General features: G+C 40.4%; 1 protein-coding gene across 9 annotated transcripts in view; it reads right to left on the reverse strand.

Moving 5' to 3' along the window:
* PHACTR1 (phosphatase and actin regulator 1) overlaps positions 1 to 20,613 on the reverse strand; it is a 458,960-nt gene that overhangs the window by 366,488 nt on the left and 71,859 nt on the right. For 2 of the 9 annotated variants that reach the window (XM_075921246.1, XM_075921244.1), the window contains exon 1: positions 17,153 to 17,331. The exons of the other annotated variants lie outside the window; for them this stretch is intronic. The gene's annotated coding sequence lies outside the window, so the exon portion shown is untranslated. Of the gene's footprint in view, positions 1 to 17,152; positions 17,332 to 20,613 lie in introns of those variants that run through there. 9 annotated transcript variants of the gene reach the window in all.

A 20,613-nucleotide genomic window follows, 5' to 3' on the forward strand; every position in this document is an offset into this window, starting at 1 on the left:
AGGGGCATACTCCCAACCCAATCCCCCTCCTCCCTCTCACCTTACGCTCAGGTCCCAGAGCTGCTGGTGCAGCCGTGCATCTCCCTCCAGGCGCTGGGGCACATGCACTGAGCAGCCAGCTTTTCAATGAGCTGTCCGGGACACTGGATGCAACCCAATCAGCCTTCCTTCCCCCAGAGCCAAACACCTCCCCTCCCTGCTGTCACCCATTTTCCCCTCTTCCCCAACCTTATGTCCAGGTCCCAAAGCAGCTGCCTGTGCTCAGTGGCCGGCTGCTAGCACATGCGGGTTGGACGCTGCGTGCGCTGGGGACCGTGAACGGAATGGCGCAGGCCGTGAGTGCACATGCAGCTCACAGCGGCCCGGCCATGAGAGTGGCTGATCTGAGCAGTTTTGGGTTGCAGTTGATGCCGGACTATCAGGAGTGCCGGACAACTGGATGCCGGACTATTGGAGTTTTATACTATTGTAATATTAAGAGGGGAAAGAAGCAGAATTTTGGCTATTTATCAAGAGAGAAATAAAGTAATTGGGTTTAACTCAACTGAGGAAACAGTGAGTTGGGAAAAGGGAGAAGGCATTGTTATGAGTGTAATCAAATAAAAACTGCTGTTACACTTAATGGGTAGTCACTACTATACCTGAGCCTTCATTTCCTCATCGGTATAACAAGGCTAATACCGATTCTCCATTTTTCATGGATGTTCAGTAGATTAATTCATTAGATGTTTGCAAACCTGTTTGGTTCTCTCATATGAAAAATGCCATTGATATGCAAATTATAATTAGTACTGGAGATTGCTCCATTTGCTTCACTAGTAATCCATACATCTGATTCCTTATTGGGATAAATGGCTGAGGCTTGCAGTTTATCCACTTGGGAACCAGATTCTCTTTGTAGAAAATAGAGCGGCCTTCTATTATGTATTAAATATTCATGACAAAAAAAAAATCAATTTTGCTCTGTTAGATAACTGCATATTTTTTTATACTGCAGGCCTTTTACGCTCTCCTCCCTGGCAATATGGGCTCCATCAGTGAGCTGCACTGAATCAAGCCTCATCTTTGTACCAGACCAGCTCAGATCCTCAGGCAGACTTCCACCAAATTAGGTCAAGTCAATCAAATTTATGTTATTGCATTTATGTTAGGAGCCTAAGACGTACAGAAATAAACACAGTGTTACAGTCTTCTCTTGTCTATGCTGGGCCAGCAGAATTCAAGCTCTCCAGTCAATCAGTAGTCAACTTGAGTGTTCAGGATCCGGTAGAAAACCATTAATCCTTGAGAAAATGGGAGTGGAGAAAGAGTGTTTCCTAGTAGAAATAATAATTGCTTATTTACACAGTTATTCATTCCTTCCGTAATATTTTCTTATGGGAAAGACTTAAAAAACCCAATATGATTTGACAAAAGCCTGTCGGGGCCAGATCCTCAGCGGGTGTAAACTGGAATAGCACTGTGTAAGTCAATAGAGCTATGCCTGTTTAAACCAGCTGGTGGAGATCTATCTGCTCCTAGAATTCAGTAGAGAAGGATTTCTTTTCTGTATGCTTTTCATATATGCTCTGGACTTCCACATCACAAATATAATTCACTATTCAACTGTATATGCTGTTGTGTTAAAAACAAAATACTGTAAGACAAACCACAAGATATATTCCACTATGGAAAGGTTGCCTCTCTCTATGCAACTCTTCAGGATTTTTTCAAAAACAAAAAAAAAAAACCCATTTCCTCCATTTCTCTAGTATCTCTGCTAATTTCCAATGAGGTTTTTAATCATACCTGATAAAGTTTTCCACTCTCCATGACCACCTGGACTCAGTAGTGGATTCTGTCTGGCCTTGTATCTTTTTTTATTCTCAGACAGAACATGTTTGACTTAGCGGTCACTTGTTCTAGTTTTTTCTGATTTCCTTCAGCATCTCTTGTTCTCCTGGTAACTGTATGGCTGTTTCTGCCATCTGTCCCCTTTTCCACTGTGAAACAGTGAGGCAACCTATTTGCAATTTTTTGACATATGCACATAAAAGTTATGCAGCTTGCTCGCTCTTCGTATAGAGAGGTACACATATACATGTCTACTTGCTCTTATTCAGTATGGCCCTGATCTTGCAAAGTGAAAAGAACCACCAGATGGGAGCCAGGACCAATCCCAATAGCTCTGAAGGGTTCTGTGTGTTGTCTATAAAACACACACAGTCTGATACATAGGTTGTACAATAAGCCTAAACTATCTATTTTGAATATGATTACATTACAAAAGAGGCCAATAATTTCTACTTAGACTCTCAAAGGAAAAGGCAGAATCTTAAATCCTCCTTCTCCAAAACAGCTTAATTTTCTGCAAATACATCTCTTTGCTACCTTGCCAGCACATGTAGCGTCACTGTCACAGAACTGCAGCTGTACTGCACACCCACTCAGTGCACTGTCATCATTGGGCAGTTTGAGTTAATTAGCCAAAGATCAAAGCTGTTTCTTTGTATGGATAATTCTAGCTCTCATTACGCCAACCATCATATGTAAAAGTTAAGTTTCCCCCTTTTAAAGAAGCAAAACAACGACTGCCAAACTAAAACAAGACATTAACTCTTTGTAATGGACTATGAAGACAAAAAGCACTGTGACACTAATTATTATTATTACTATTACATGTGATGATCTAAAAGCATCCCAGAGACATCATTCTCCTCTGCAAGCCTCTCAAGCTTAAAAAACCCTCGCTTTTGGTTCATTTTTATTTTGCACCATTATGGACAGAAGCCTCATTATGCTTAGACAGGCTGCAGGAAGGTGTCCATTGTTGGAGAGGCAGTCTTTTCAAGAAAGAGCAGATAATTGTCTTTTGGCCTTCTACTGCATAGACCCAGTGACAAAATTAAATGGCTTTGGAAATGCTTTAACAGTGAGTGTGCTTGTTCAGCAGACACTCTGCTAAACATATCAGGCTGGATCAGCCACTGCATGGAGGATTTATTTCACATGAATGAAAAATCCCCTTATGATCTTTCTTTACTGTAATTAATTCTCACTAGCATCTCTTAAGTCTAGGGTTGGATTTCCATTTGTAGCTTTATTTGGTGGATTAGGTTCACTGAAACATGCCATACCAAGAAGTTAAACTAAAGGGTTCTGTTCCTACTGATGTACTGTGTGACCTAGATAATCACTTTACCTCTTAGTACCTCATGTTATGCTTCTCAGTGGGTATAATACCACCACTAAATACACTGCAAGGCTCATTTATTTTTAACAGTCCTTAGAGACATTTAGATGAATGATGATACATTACTACAATGGTTTAGGATATTAATACAGAAAGGCTAGCAATTTTGTTAACTGTCCTGTATAAGCAACTGATGACAGATATGTATGTGCATGTATACACACACACACACACACACACACACACTAACTACGCCTACTATAAAAAGTCTGACATCCAATTTATCCAAAAAAAAAAAAAAAAAAAAAAGATGAAACAATATTAAAATATTCCCAAAGTAAATCAATTTGGTCAAATATTTTTGCACTGAGAACCTAATTGTCAACCAAACCTGGCACACTAGAACAAATCTACTATTTTTTGCCTATCCTAATTGCTTCAAATTCCTCTGTATTATTCTCTGCCCTTGTTTTTTCAATTCATCCCAGTTTAGTACCATCATCTAATTATTTTGAATTAGTTCCTGTTCTAGGACATTAACAAAGTTGTTAAAGAAGATCAAACCTTTCACTCACTCAAGTTGCAATGAGTAACAATCAACTTTGTCTGGAAAGATTACAATCTTATATCAAAAAGTTATAATGAATCAAACCCCAATCAGTCTTTGGGGTATTCCAAATTCAGATATACACTTCTGAGGCTTGGAGCTATTTTATAGTACTGTTACATGGAGCAAACAAAAGATCAGTAAGAAAAAGCATGACAAAAAAAAAATATCAGTGATGAGGCACTTATAATTGATGTTAATAAAAGAAAAAAAAACCCTAAAATTCACCAGAATGCACAGATGTTAGCAGGACTTTCAGCCCCAGGACTTATTTAGAGATTTTTCCTTTAAAATTTTTTGGATACAGATTATTCATTTGGGCTTCAGGGGTGGTAGACACATCAGCCTACAAACGCTCTACAAATTCTAGAAGACGTTTAATTTAACACAAGATGAGGGAATTAACAAAAGTTTGGGATTTGCAGAGAACCTGCTTTGGTCCTCCTTAAATGCCCTGAAATTCCATACAAATTAAACAATTCCGGATACTTTGCAAATAAAGGGGCTTTGAAACAAGCCACAAAACCATACACAGACTCTAAGTAATGAAACAGGAGAGTTTATGGCCTGTGTCAATTTTTGTAATCTTTGACTTAAGCTATGGATCTTTTAAATACCTTATCAATGTTTACTTCTTTTCAAATCCTGCTAAGATCTAGGACTCAATATCTTGTGGCAGTGAGTTGCACAGCTTTATGAGTTACTGTGTGAAAACATTTCCTTTTATTAGTTTCAAACCCATTTCCTTTCATCGGTTTCACTGGATGTGTCATTCTTGTTTTATGCATAAACCAATATACTCAATTTACTTTTATACCTTTCAGTACTTGATATATCGCTATCACATGCTCTTCCATTTGTTCATTTACTCATTTCCTGTCTAAACTAAAGAGAGTTCTAATCTTAATATTTTCAGTATTTTCTCATAAAATGGGTCTTGATTCACTTCTTCACTCATCTCTGCATCATCTGATATCAACCTTTTTGTTTTTAAATGGGGCATCCAGGACTGAACACTGTATTTCAAGTTAGTATGCACTGTCAATTTATATAATGCCATTATATTTTCAGTATTATTTTTCTATCCCAGTCTCTCTGCTTCCCAAAGTTTTCTTTACTCGTTTCATTGCAACTACAAAACAGAGACATTTTCATTCAGCTCTCCACTATGACACCCAGGTCTTTTTTGCTTTAGTTGATACAGTTAATTTTGAATCCAGCAGCTCAAATCCAGAAGTAGCTCAAATATTTTCAGGTACATCACCTTGCACTTGCCAGCAATGAATTTCATTTACCAATGTGCTGACAATTCACCTAACTTTGTAATATATATATTGGAATTGGGAAAGGTACAGAAAAGGGAAACAAAAGTGATTAGGGGGTCTGGAAAAGCTTGCATATGAGGGGAGATTAATAAGACTGGGACCTCTTAGTTTGGAAAAAAGAGACGACTAAGGCAGGATATGATTGAGGTCTATAAAATAATGGCTGGTGTGCAGAAAGTAAATAAAGAAGTAATATTTACTCCTTCTCATAAGAACTAGGAGTCACCACATGAAATTAATAGGCAGCATGTTTAAAACAAACAAAAGGAAGTATTTATTCCTAGATAAACATAGTTTGACCTGTGGAACTCTTTGCCAGAGGATGCTGTGAAGTCCAAGACTATAAACAGTTATACCAGAATTCAAAAAAGAACTAAATTAAGTTAATGGAGAATAGGTCAATCAATGGCTAGAAGCCAAGATAGGCAGGGTGTCTGTAGCCTCTGTTTGCTGGAGGCTGGGAGTGAGTGGCAGGGGATGGATTACTTGATGATTGCCTGTTCTGTTTGTTCACTCTGGGACTCCTGCAATTGTCCACTGTCAAAAGACAGGACACTGGGATAGATGGCCCTTTGGTCTAATCCAGTATGGCCATTCTTATGACCCTTTGAAGGAGTTTTTCCCACCCTTTGCTTATCTTTACTAAGCTAAACATACATTCAAATTATCCAATAACATCCATCTTAGTATTTATCTCTGAAGACTTCCATTGTTCACATTGGTACCCACTGTTAGCATTATATTTCAATAGAGTATATAGTGATAGTAGGCCATGTTTTTCTGTCATTTACTCCAATTCAATCCTAGTGACTTCAGAGGCTTGGATTTCAATAAATACTAGGGAGATTTAGCTGAGATTAGAATTTGAGGAGAAACACCAGGGTACAAAACCAAATTAATTGAGCTAAAAAAGATTTTTAAAAATGATGAGGAAAAAAGAAAAGATCATCTTAACTCTGGAATTAAAAATGCCATCCACAGCAAGGAAAGGAAATCATAGAACAGAACGGGTGTTGTGGCATTTCACGAGTCAGTTATTTCTACTTTGCCAAATATGCACATGTGGTGGTGAAACCAGGTGTATAAACTAATTCCATTTATTAGTAAAATAAACTACATTGTGAAGGAAGATTTCAAAGCAAATGACACATGAAATGAAAATGACAACCTGGAATGAAAAAAAATAAAATAAAATGAGCAAATTATATTAGCATGGCCAATGTATTTAGAAACAAATATGTTTGTAAAGTAATAAAGAACAAGATGAACGAGAAGTAGAAGTGTTTTTAATAAGAAAACTTAGGTTAATGGTGGCCTATTTATAAGAGGAGGGGGTAGAACCCAGTCATTAAGTCAGATGACTGGGAGTCTAGACATGTGGGTTCTCTGATCTCAGCTCTGTTGCTTACTCTATGCACCTGTGGGCATTACACCATTTTTGTGTTGCAGCACTTCGCCCTGCAGCATAAGGATCATTCTGTTTACCTTCTTTGCAGGGAGAAAATGAATCAAGAGATGTAATGTCTGTAAAGCATTTTGGTCAAATGGCTTTCGCCCATGACGAAATAAAAAAAGTCTTCACGCTGAGATTAAAATGTTTACATAAGGATCCAAAGCTACAACAGAAAAAAGTGTTTAAAACCTCTTAATGAGATAATGAAATAAAATGAGTAAGAGTCCATTGTTGTCAGTGTCACTTCAAAGCCAATATGGTAGAGAGAAGAAGCTTAAGAGTGATTCCTAAGGTAAAAGATATAATAAAACACTGGACATACAGGTGGAACCTCTCTAACCCAGCAACATCCATGGTACAGCATAAGTTCAAATGAGCCATATGGCCTTCTATCATGGCTGTGGCCACATTTCCCCACAGTCCCATAATGTTTGTTTACAGCACCAGTTCTGGTTCTTAGTGTTCTGTGCTATTATTTAGCTCTAATTTACGCCTACAGCCAGTAAGCAGTGGAAGCATTGGTCATTCTGCTAGACAATGTTACCTCCCAGGGTTTGGCAAATTCTCTGCTTTGGGACCAATCAGGTCCCGAAGGTGCATGGCCTAGAAAGATTTAGCCTGTTGTAGGCAGACAGGAACCCGCACCTAAAACATCCATCTTTGCTTGTCTGGAGCACACAGAGCAGTAAAATCAGCATAGTCTTTGAAGCCTTGACAGGAGGCCCGGATATGCTGGCTGCTGTGACCCTGGATGGCTGTAAACAGAGTTACGCCAATTGCTGACCTCAAGGCTGCAAGAACTGCCTTGTCTGGCACCTATATTGATACGATCACACAGCCGTCCGCAGGGGAGGAATCTCCTGCCCAGTAAAAAAAATGTCCAGTACTCACAATTTAGTTCTCTCTCTTGCAAGTGTAAATTAAGTTGAAACTCCCTTGTAAGAACTGGCGTCACAAAGATGGACCAACACAATTTGGCATCTTAGATAAGAAAGAGGATACGGCCCCTATGGGTATGAAGAGGGGTCTAGCAGCACACTTACTCTGAGCACCAATCTACCATCTATCTGCTGGTTGGGTTAGGTGATTGGCCTCCCGAGGTTCCACAGGGATGCCCACATCGTATTTGTCTTTCCTAGGAATTGAGGGACCGGCCCTGGCCTGATATGCTGGAGTTGAGAGGCACAGAAGGGGGTAAAAATTATACCTGTATGTGTCCTTTGTCTTAAGTGTACACATAGATTTAGAGCTCTTTAAATATTAAGCTGTCACTTGGTACCATTATTTCTACTTTCTATCTTTATTTTCTTTGTAAACCATTTTTTAAGATCTATATTTGCTAGCAGTTAAGAAATAGAGCAATAGCCATTGTAACCATATGATTTATAAGCTTCTTTAATAAACCTGTAACTGTTTAAGCTTTAACCCTGACTCCTTCAGTGGCTGTAACAGAACCAAACACAATTTAAAAGTACTTCAGCTGGTCATAAGGGACAGATACAGGCAGAGCTGGGCATTTGGATCGTGTCGCTTCCAGGGGACAGATCAATAGGGGCATCTCTCAGCCTTCCCTAGGCTGCCCGCTGCGAAGGGATCATGTATCTTAGTAGTCAAAATCTAAGGTGTAATAAGCTCTCCCTATAAACTGTGGGGCGTCTGTCAGCCTGTTTGGCTGCCCACCGCAAAGGGACCTGGTCCTAGCAGTCAAAAACACGAATGTTAATCTTCTCGGGGCGCCCGTCAGCCTTCCCTAGACTCCCCACTGCGACGGGAACTTGTGTCCCAGCAGTTGAAGACTCAGATGTAACACACACACACGCACTGCCCTGACCACCGGCTGACATCTGTGCACCAATTAGAAAAAAAGGAAGTGATGAAAAAAATATAAACTTATCAGCTTTAGGTTTCTTCGTAACATGTAGATTTCTATCATCCCCTGACCATAGACCTATGAAACTTACACTTATGCCTGTGGGTGGTACCACTGCTAGAACATTCAAAACAGCCTATGAACAGGAAGTTACTAGGATTTTGATGGCTCTGTCATAGTACATAAGAAGACCATAGTATGAGTATATTTTGTCTAACCTCAGGTGGAGAACTTTTAGAGCACTGACCATATGCGGCTCATCAGGGTTGGCTGATGTCAGGCCATCAGACAGTTTCTTTAGCTGAGCTTTCGCAGGCATGACCGCTTGTAGCTCCTGGTGACCACAGTTTCCCAGCAATGAGAACTGCTGGAAGAGGTGCGGTCTGGACCACTGCTTCCCGCAGCTTCCCTTGGCTGGCAGTGGCAAACTGTGGACACTGGAAACTGTGGGGTTCCCTGCCTGCTGACACTCAGGTAAACCAGTAGCTAACCCTGACAAACTGCATGCAGCCTGTGGGTTGGCGGTTCCCTGCTCCTGGTTTAATGGTCTTTTTAACCCAGTGTCCTATCATCTCACAATGGCCAATGCCAAATGCTTCAGAGTGAAGGAAGAGAACAGAGCAAGCAACTATTGATTGATACATCCAGTCCAAGCACTGGGCAATCAGAAGTTTAGAGACACCCAGAAAATGGGGTCACATCCCTATTTTAGCCATTGATGGACCTCACTTCCATGAACCCATCTAATTTTTTAAACTCAATAATATTTTGCCTTCACTTCTACTGGCAATGAGTTCCATGGGCTGATTGTACGTTGTGTTATAAATGTGCCACCTATTTAATTGCATTGTGTGATTGTGGTTCTTGTGTTAAACGAAGGGCTAAATAACACTTTCTCCACACCATTCATGATTTTATAGATCCATATCCGCCCCCTTTAGAGGTTTATTTTCCAAGCTCAACAGTCTTTCATTTTTCTTCATACTTCATACTAGCTGTTCTCTACTACTACACATTTTTTTGCCCTTCTCTGAACATTTTCTGATTCTAATATATCTGTTTTGAGATGGTGTCATCAGAACTGCAGGCAGTATTCAAAGTGTGGACTTATCACTGTTTTATACATTGGGATCATCATATTTTCAATCTTTTTGTTACTTTCCTAATGGCTCCTAACATTCTGTTAGCCTTTTTGACTGCTGCTGCACATTGAGCAAATGTTTCCAAAGAACTAACTACAATGACTCGAAGACCTTTTTCCTCTGTGGTAACAACTAATTTAGGGCCCCAACAGTTTGTAGATATAGTTGGGGTTATGTTTTCCTATGTGCATTACTTTACATTTATCAACGGTGAATTTCATATGACAGCCATGCAGTTTTGTCAAATCCCTTTGTAACCCAACTCTGTATCCTCCAGAATCTCATTTGTTGCACTATTTGGGGCCCATCCACATTGTAAAAAACAACCTGATCATCTGACCTGGTTATAACATGGTTGTTTCCTAAGATGACTGAAAAAAAAAATTGATTGGTCTTGTAGAATAGGCAGAAACATAGTTTAACCATATCACTCTACCCCCAAAGCCCAGCTTTGCCTTGGACTATAACACAGTTTAGGGGTCCCAACCAAAACCATGTCTCGATCCTATCCATTTGCATTGCAAGATCAAACCATGTTTTAATTGTTAGGAAACAATGAGGCAGCAAACGTGTTGGGAGACCCATTTACTATGGGGATGAGTCCTTACTTTGCTGAGACTACTATACCAGCACTGCCATGTTTTTCTTCTTCTACAGAAGCCAAGTACTGCCCTATATGACACACCAGCTCTTTCTAAAACAGGGAATGGAGAGATGATAATATGCAAAGTTGAGGGAAGGGCAGGAGTGAAAGGGTGTAAATATGGATACATTAGCTTAGAAGTGAGGCTAAATTGTCATAGAATCAGAGTTCCAAGACAGAAGAAACCAAGATCATCTGATTTTACCTCCTCTATCGCAAAAGCCACTCAACACCAGCCAGTCACTTCCACACTAAGCCCAACAACCAGAAAAAGATGCAAGTATCCGATTCCTCAAGACACTAAACTATTGTGTGACATATGCTCAGACCAGGAGAGATGTAACACTTTTGATTAATTATTTGGCCAGAGCCAGAAGATTTTATACATGTGTACCAAGCAATCTGGGTGTTTGTCAGATGTCCTTTAGCACAGTAATGTGCTGAGAGGTCCCCAAGGAACTGGTTGCCCAAAATTTTTCCAAACTGAAACGAGAGTTTAGATGGCTTCCCTGCTTCTGGTAAGGAATTTGACCTCTTGCTGGATATTACTAAATAATCACTGGAGCTCTTAAAAATGTCTGCATTTAATAGGGGAAAAAAAGAAACACTTATTTGTACAAAATAGTGTATTCAGTTGTGTATATGCACATGCATTATAACATATAGACAAAATATTTTTAATGTCCTGGGACATTCTAATTTCACAAACAAAACTTTCCTTACATTGAAAAAAAGAAACAATCACAAGTTTTCAGAACTGCAGAATAAACATTTCTAGTAGATCCATTTAAAATGTTTGTTTGCACTGTGTCATGGTCTCCACCTTTGGCGGATGGCTAGGAGAAAGGATTTTTGTTTAAATGGGAAAATAAATGAATCAATTCTTCATCCTCCTCTTTGTGAGTACCTGGAGTTTAATAAAAGCCTAAGGAAACATTTTTGTGGGAATCCCATTAAAATACTGGCAGCACATCACTGCTTTGGAAGTAAATGAGAGATGATATTGGCCCACGAAAGAGAAATTAAATAATGCCCACTCACTGCTATATGACATACTAAATACTGACAACCAGAAATAAGCAGGCCTACACTTACTCACACTTGAAACTGAATTTCGTTACTTTTTTCTTGGTTAAAAATGGCTACATTTAAAACATAACAGCTGGCAGATTATTTTAATTAAGTGTCTTCTCTGTGGCTGTTGGAAAGCTTCCAGGGAGGCGATTAGAGTAGTGCAAAACTTATCTTTTCTTTTTATGTGCACATGAATCAAGGTATTGGTTTACATTACCTACACTGCTCCTAGGCAAACATTAAAGGTTTTCAAGTTCACTTGGAAGCACAAAAAGTATTCATTCTTCTCTACATCTCAACTCAAATGATCTGAACTTCTTGGCTGTCTGCACATAGGATATTTCAGAAAAAAAAAAATCCACCAGTGGTTCAACTTAGCACTCTCAACACTACCACTAGCGCAGTAGCTTTCAAACTTTTTTTCTCATGACCCAGTTGAAGAAGACTGCTTCTTGTGACACCAGAATCTTTTGACTAGAGTGCAAGCTGGAGGAATGCGTGTCAGAAATGAGGGGCTTGAGGTGCAGGAGGGGCTCTGGATTGGGGGAGGGGAGCTCAGGGCTGGGGCAGGAAGTTGGTGTTCATGGTTGGGCTTACCTCCAGCGGTGCAGTAGGGGTGTTAAGGCAGCCTTCCTGCCTCTCCTGGCACTGAGGACCATGCCATTCCCCGGAAGGAGGTCTGGCACTTAGGAAAAGGCACACAATACATGTTGAACCTCTCTCATCCGGGATTCCCTAATCCAACAACATTTGTGGTCTGGCAGGACCACCGACGTTGCTAGACCAGAGTTCCAGCCGCACAGTTTGGGAGCGGCTAGGATGGAGGGACAATAACCTGGGGGTAGAGAGTCCTGGGAACAGCTGCCACTCAGCTGCTTCCAGGGTTCCCCAACTCTTGTCTCCTTCAGCGGCTGCTGCTCCCAGGGTTTCCCAACCCCAGCCCCCCATGGCAGGAGCTGCTTCCAGGGCTCCCCTGTCCTCTCCCCCATGGGGAACCCTGGAAGCAGCAGCTGCCACCCAGAACCCTGGAAGCAGGTTGGAGGCAGCAGGCTCAGGCTGGTGAGCTGGAGACGGTCAGGCCTCTAGGTTCTCCTAGGGCAGCATCCAGGAGGGAGCCTAGTGAGAGACCGGGTGCCTGACCTCCCCTGATCCAGCAGATACCCTTGTTCGGGACCACTCCGGTCCTGAAGGTTCCAGACCAGGGAAGGTCAATCTGTAGTAGCTCTGCACACTGCTCTCACCCATAGGCACAGACCCACCCCTCCCCATCCTCTATTGGCTGGAAATTGGCTAATGGGAGTGTGGAGTCAGTGCTTGGGGTGGGAGCAGAGCACGGAGCCCAATGGCTCCCCTGCGTAGGAGCCAGACCTGCTGCTGGCCGCTTTCAGGATGCAGCATGGTTCGCAGCACCAGGACAGGCAGGAAGCCTGCCTGAGCATCCCTTATAGTTACAAGTTTCCCTAGAGCAATGTGACCCAGTGTCTGGCATTATGCAACCTGGTACTGGGTCGCAACTCCTAGTTTGAAAACCACTGCACTAGTGAAGCTGAAACTGAAGGAGAATTCTAAAACAAAATTTCTTAGTGTAGTGTAGTTAAGGTCCTTGAATCAGAAGAATTTGGTTGGAAACCTTACAGTTTCAGCCAAAACTCCATGAGAATGACTTGCCTTGGAATATTTCAGCACTTGCATTTTATTGTGAAAATCACCTTTAAAGAGACATTTATTGTAAGCTTCAAGAGCAATTTTATTACAGCCATCAAACATATTTTCAGGCATGCTTGCAACTTGTATAAGGACTAGCACATGTTTTATTGGTGTGTATACATTGCATAATATTTATAAAAAGACTTGAATAGCTGCTTTGGGCCCATTGTCATCTTCTGGGTAAATATATAAATTGGAAGAGAGACTGGGTCTCACTTTTATTGTTATTGTACCAGAAAACAAAAATCTGTAACCTTTTCAAAAACTCATGATCTCAGATAACTTCAAATTATATCAATATTAAAAAATAGATAGAATCATAGAAAACTAGGACTGGAAGGGACCTTGAGAGGTCATTGAGTCCAGTCCCCTGCCCTCATGGAAGGACCAAATACTGTCTAGACCATCCCTGATAGACCTTTATCTAACCTACTCTTAAATATCTCCAGAGATGGGGATTCCACAACCTCCCTGAGCAATTTATTCCAGTGTTTGACTACCCTGACAGTTAGGAACTTTTTCCTAATGTCCAATCTAAACCTCCCTTGCTGCAATTTAAGTCCATTGTTTCTTGTTCTATCCTCAGAGGCCAAGATGAACAAATTTTCTTCCTCCTCCTTATGACACCCTTACAACCTTTGCATTCTCAACATGCACCTCAATGCTCGCATAGTGTCCTTTCACAACTGGTTGCACATCTTTGTCTATGCTGCACCTAAGTCCAAGATTCCATGCAATTTCACTGTCTCCTTTCAAATCCCTTACCAAAATGCTTAAGCTTGCTCACTGACTTCATAGAGCACATGTTCGGAATTTGCCTCTTCATTAAAATGACAGTGCCATTTTATAATATTCAGCTTAGATACAAATTCTGATTTTACTTTCACAAAAAGATGAATAAAGAAGAATGATCACTTCCCTATGCCCATGTTATCTGAGCAACAACCATTAATTACTCGATTAACTAAACTTTATTTTTCAGCAATATAAGCCAGTATGTGTGCGTAAATTAATAATATTCTGGGGAATCAACACTGCCTAATATATGGGATATGCTAGCAATACTTGATGCATAAAAATTAAAAAATCCCTATACACATCTAACTCATTTAAAAATTTATTTACAAATTTAAAGCTTTCAAATTTCAGTGTCTAAAAATAAAGATGCAATCAGTTTGAGGCACCCATGTTTGAAAACCCTAGTCTTTATATATCTATAGAATAAAAAATATGAACAAAACAAAATGCAAGAGGTTGGCATGATATTTTAGGTTGATTCAAGATAGTAACAGCTGCTTCAGATCTGATGGCAATATTTTTTGAACTACAGCATCAGCACTCTTCTTCTGACTACCAAGCTCTTTCCTCTGGGGATACTCACTGTGAAAATGTAGCAACAGACTATACATTTGAATGTTCAAAGTAGGGTCTAAATTTCTATGTTCAAATCGTATGCGTCTGTACCTTTGAGCACCCAAGTTTAAGATAAATATGTAGTTTTATGCATGGAAATTGATTTGCTTAGATATCATTAAATAATTTATTAAGTATTATTAAATATACCTAAGCAAATGATATATCATGTGTGCCAATATGGCAACTACTGGCCTAACTGGAGAAGCTGAACACTAGAAGATACCAAAAATTACCACAATTGAGCAAAAGTTTCAGAGGGGTAGTCTGGCAGCACCTTAGAGACTAACAAACAAAGTAGATGGTATCATGAGCTTTTGTGGGCACAACCCACTGCTTTGCATTCATAGATTCCATGGCCAGAATTATTAATATATTTCTGTCTTTTCAGACTAAAAAAGGAAGGAGTCTGTTGCATCACCAAGAAGAAAGTAAAGACAGACAGGCAGCTGTTAGCTGAAGTTTTACTTCAGCTATCTCCTACCTAAATATCACAGGTAGGTAAAACCAATATTGCAAATGGCTTACCTGAGCTGGAACCTGTGCTCTTCACTTGGGAAGTAAAAGAAATAGTTTTTGTAGATTTTTTTTAATCCGAGCAGTGACTGGATTATTCTAATTTAAATTCTTAGGGCCAGTTCATGATCTGTCTTCTACTGCTGTGTAGGTTAGGAAGAATACTCAAGCAATCCTCATTCAGGGCAGCCTTCACAGAGCTCCTACTTCCCCTTCTATATAAATGTGCATGGAATGCGTGGAGTTAAAACTTCTCCACTGACCTGCCACCACCAATCCAGGGGATAGACACTGTGTCAGATATGGGACTAGTGCAAGTGTCTCCCCTATTGCAGTGGGAAAACGCTCTGAAACACTGTCCATTTCCTGATCTGCCTGAGGCAGCACACAGCTACATTTTGATCCATCCAGAAGACTTGTAGCCAAGCTAAAACATAGGAACACAGTTTCAAAAGACTAAGTTAAAGGCCTATAATAAAATTACTTTAATATGTACAGGTGCTTTGGAAATAAGTTTCAGCTCAGTTTTAAAGTTAAAGGGTTGCTAGGAGCGCTGAGGCTGAAGATAGTAATATTTTAGTGATTAATTCATTTTAATACAGAAAAGTTTCTGGAATTATTGTTAATGGATTTTATGATAAGGAAATTTACTGCTGAGTTAACATTGCTTGAAATAACGGTGTAATTTATATTAAAATGAGAGTTAAAATTATCAGACAGTATCAGAAGGAAATTTAAAAAAAGTAGAAGTAATTTTGGAAGTATTTAACAGCATACATCATATGAAGTCATTTGTATGTGTGAGAAAAAGATTTGGCTAGAGATTATAGATTTTTTTTCCTGGGAAAGTATTTTGAATCACAATTTAAACAATTATATAAATTCCTAAACATCATAATTTTAGAATTACTCTGATTGAATGGTACCGACAGTTGCAAAAACTTCACATTTGTATAAACATTAACTGACAAGCAAACGTAACTGACATACTGATGAAATCTTGAACTAAAAGATCTACAATAATTCCATTTTAAAAACATCAAACTGACCTAACCAGAATACTATGGAACTCACATAAGAATCTACTTTGTGCTAAGACAATTTCAAGCTGTTACTTTGATTTTTAAAACAAACAGTCTGTGGTAAATACATTACCTTATGATAAATTTAGTCATTCTTTGTCCAACACTGTCATTTAAACGTATAAACCCATCAAGTAACTATTTCCTTTCTGACATTTCACTGTTTATTTCTTTTATGATTAACATAATAGAGAATTGCCAAGTCTGCATTTTGGCAAAGCAACCCAAATTTCTCTAAACTAATGGAAAACATGGTATGGGGAAATGTGTGAGTTAAAAGGGAGGCAATGTGGCCTTCATAGATAGATCACTGGATTGGGACTGAAGAGAGCTGGGATCTACTCCTGACACTGCCTTTGGCTTGCTTAAAGTCACCTAGCAAGCCACTTTCACTGCCTTCAGCTTCTTCATTTGTAACAAAAAATGGGGCGAATGATGCTGACTTCCTTTATAAACCACAGAAATCTTCGGGTGAAAAGTACTATGTAAGAATGTATCTAAAGATCCTTGTGCCACATGGATACATGTTTACCTTCATGTTCTTACCGAGGGCATGTTATTTTACAGGATGTGGAAGAGGAGGATGCAAGACTGCATTACAGATTGGATGACTGGGGCAAAAAAGAAACAAAATTCAGGCCTATTACCCTTTGAAAAACACCAAAAAAAAAAAAAAAACCCCTCAAGTCCTGCCACTCTGCATTTTGCCTACATGAACTTGGATTACTCACAACAGCTAGTTTTCTAGGATTCAGCCACTGCGTGTTTTTTGTGGGTGATTAGTACTTGCCTAATCAGCTTTCATATCCATTCTCAGACCACATAAAATACACAGAGGGTTGACACTTGGAAATGCACAGCACCACCTGCAACAAAGCTGGGCAACATCAGTGGGCAGGGAGGGTGCTCAGCTCCTTACAATACCATGCCCTAAAAAGTAGGATGATGAACAGACACCTAACGTTTCCACAGAGCAAAGCAGCTTTTTTTTTTCAAAGTACTTTAAAACAAGAAAAACACGAGTAACTGACTCAATAATAGGAACAAATGAAGGCAACCTTCAGCAACAGAACAATCAGGCAGCATCCTGTCAAAAGACTTCAATTACACTTTATGCAATAGCTTTACAGTATTCTCTGAAGGCTTACCACACAATTATTCCTCTGTGGGGGCTGAGCTGGAGAAGAGAGACTCCCAAGCTGCAGAGCCTACAGCCACACATAGGGGTGGGGAGCACTGAACTGCAGAAATAAACAGGTGTCGCCAATGGTCCCTAAAGAGCAGTGCTGCTGGAGCACAAGGAGCCTCCCAGCCCAGACATTCCATCTCTGGGGCGAGCAGCACTAGCTGGCTCTAAGCCCAACACCTGATGCCTAATTATGGCTACTCTGTGAGCAGATGCACTGTGACCAGACAGAGGGGGGTTTTCTGTGCCTTCCCACACAGCCCAGCCATCATTGCAGACCAGTTCTAACACATTCAGCACTGTAGCTCCAGCATCGATACCATTCTCACTGTATTATGTAAAACAAAGAGAACAGACTCCCAGTACAGATACAATGCAGGGGAGTGCTAGGCAATAAGACTAAGAAACATTCAGTTGGGAAAAAACAAAATATCCAGAGATTGATTTAAAAAAAACACACACGCAAAAACCAAATCTGAATGAAAAATCTGAAAACTGTGCATTTGGTTCCTGTTTTCTGCCATTTTTTTAAAAAAAATTTAAACAATTTTAATCTCTTTCGTTATAAATTACATAAATCATAAGTTTTCCAAGAGCCAAATTATATATGCAGAGGGGCATCTTGTCAGATATAGATGGTTTTAATCAGTATTTCTCTTGTGTAGTAGAGGGATATATTAAAATTTGGCATGAAATTGCAAGACTCGCTTTTAGAAAGAAACATGTTGGCAATATGTAAGATGCCAAATATATCACATTGGTAGCTGGCTCACATGATTGTTACTTACACCATAGGAAAGTAAAGCATTGCAGGTGTCTATGCTGTTTCTGAACTCTCTTGAATTATTCACAACTCTCAGAGAGTTCTTCATAGCCACATGGAAGATACATACCAGTATTTCAGCTCTATTGATGGTTTGTCCACTGAGATCTTAATTTTGCAAACCTACATGGTTTCGTGCACAAATATTAGCACTATCCAGTTAGTGAGTGTTTGCATGTTACTACAAAATGTGATTAGTTTCAAGGTGGTTGAGAGCACCCTCAATTCACAGGAACTTACCGTAAGGAACTTGCCTTACTGGGCAAAGTGTTGAGGAGCACTTTGCCCTGTGAAGTTTAAGCAGACCAATACAGAGAGAGATTAGTTGGAATGCAAAGAAGTAGGTTCCATTATGAGATGAAAGCTTCAATAGGGGAGATGTACTTAAATAAAGATTGCAGTGTCATAGCTTAGTGCCTGATCTTGACTTACAAGGCGTGAGCAGATGGCTGCACAATGGGAACCAGAGTGTAATACAAATGTGCAGCAGAAACCTGAAGAGAGAAGCCAGAGGCGAAGCAAACAGGGGAATTTGTAAGTGAATCCTAATGTGCAAATGCTGCTCCTTTCCCCTCCTCCTGTACCTGTATCCAGATAGGCAACCTGATCGTGGATGTCTCTACCCAAATCCTGGTATGGTTTTGCAGAGACTGTTCCCTGCATTTTCCACTCACAGAAAACCAGGCTGGTGTGGGAGGATACAGACTGGCTAACCTAGCAAGGAGGACTTTAATGGTTCATGTGGGGCAAGTGACCAAAGCCCACAGATAAGTCAAAAACATGGAGACCCAACAGAAGGCTCAGTAATTGGAGGAGGGAAGCTTTGGCTGTAATGGTAGGAATAAGAGAAAGACAAGACAGAGCTGGGGGGAGGGGAAATCTTAAATGTCTGTATACTAATGTGAGAAGTATGACAACTAAGGGAATAAGCAGGAAGAACTCATAATACTAGTAAATAAACACAACTGACCTAGTTGGCATTACAGAGACTTGGTGAGATAATATGCATGATTGGAATATTGGATTAGAAGGGTACAACTTGCTCAGGAAGAATAGGCAGAGAAAAAAAGGAAGAGGTGTTGCCTTATATATTAAAAATGTATGTACTTGGACTGAGGTTGAGATGGACGTAGGACACAGACTTGTTGAGAGTCTTTGGGTAAGGATAAAAGGGGTAAAAAAAACCCTAAGGATGATGGTGTCTACTTCAGACCACCTAACCAGGAAGAAGAGATGGATGAAGCTTTTTATAAACAATAAAATCTTCCACAGCACAGGACTTGGTGTGATGGGGGACTTCAACTACCCAGACATCTGTGGTGGCAAATAACACAACAGGGTAAGAATTATCCAACAAGTTCCTGGAATGTGCTGGAGACAATTTTTTATTTCAGAGGTAGAGAAAGCTACTGGGGGGAAGCTGTTCTAGATTTAATTTTAACAAAAAGGGAGGAACTAGTTCAGAATTGGAAAGTAGAAGGCAGCTTGGATGAAAGTGCTCATGAAATGACAGACTTCATGATTTTATGGAATGGTAGGAGGGAGAAGAGCAAAATAAAGGCAATGGATTTCAAGAAGGCAGACTTTAGCAAACTCGGGGAGTTGGTAGGTAAGGTCCCATGGGAAGCAAGACTAAGAGGAAAAACAACTGACAACAGGTGGCAGTTTCTCAAACAGACATCATTAAGGACACAAGAGCAAATTATTCTGCTGCATAGGAAAGATTGGAAGTATGGCAAGAGACCATCCTGGCTTAACCAAGTGACCTTTCATGATCTAAAAATTAAAAAAAAATCCTACAAAAAGTGGAAACTTGATCAAATTACAGAGGATGGGTATAAACAAACAACACAAGTATGTAGGGGCAAAATTAGAAAGGCCAATGTACAAAACAAGCTCAAACTATCTAGAGCAGGGGTGGGAAAATCTATGGCCCATGGGCCAGATATAGCCTGTGGCTTGCCTTGATCTGGCCTGCTCAGCTTGCGGGTTGCTCCATCCCCCCACAACAGTGAGTGCCTTTTTGCCTCCCTTCTCTGGAACAATGCTAGGTAGGCAACCACATCCCCTCCCTCCTTCTGCCCTCCTGTTCCCACCCAGAGCCCCTATCTCCATCCTGCTTCTGCATTCCCTCCCAATCCCTATACCCCATGCTGCTCTTGCAACCTTCCTCCTATCCAGAACCTGCATCCCACACTGCTCTTGCTGCTATTCTCCTGCCCAGACTCTGCACCCCAGTCTACTCCTGCACCTTCAACCCCAGACCACTCCCTGGCAGCCCACTCCTGCACACAGAACCCCAGAGCCTAGGGGAGCCCACAAAATCTATAAGCCCTGGTCCCCAGGAAGAGTTAATCCACCCAGGGGGCAAGCTCTGAGCCTTGGTGATTCCTCCTTACTTCCCCTGAGGCTGGAGCTTGAGGGTGAGGTGTATTTTTTCCCGGCTTCTCAGCTAAGAGCCATATCTGTGAGGGTTTTTTCCCCTCCTTTTCAATTGGGGGCCACGTCAGTTAAATAAGCATTTGTAACAACTGGTTGGATAACCATTCCCAAGAGAGTACTTATCAATGGTTATCCAACCAGTTATGCACCAATCCTAT

Source organism: Pelodiscus sinensis, chromosome 2 (assembly GCF_049634645.1).
Source record: "Pelodiscus sinensis isolate JC-2024 chromosome 2, ASM4963464v1, whole genome shotgun sequence".
In the NCBI taxonomy this organism is placed as follows: Eukaryota; Metazoa; Chordata; order Testudines; family Trionychidae; genus Pelodiscus; species Pelodiscus sinensis.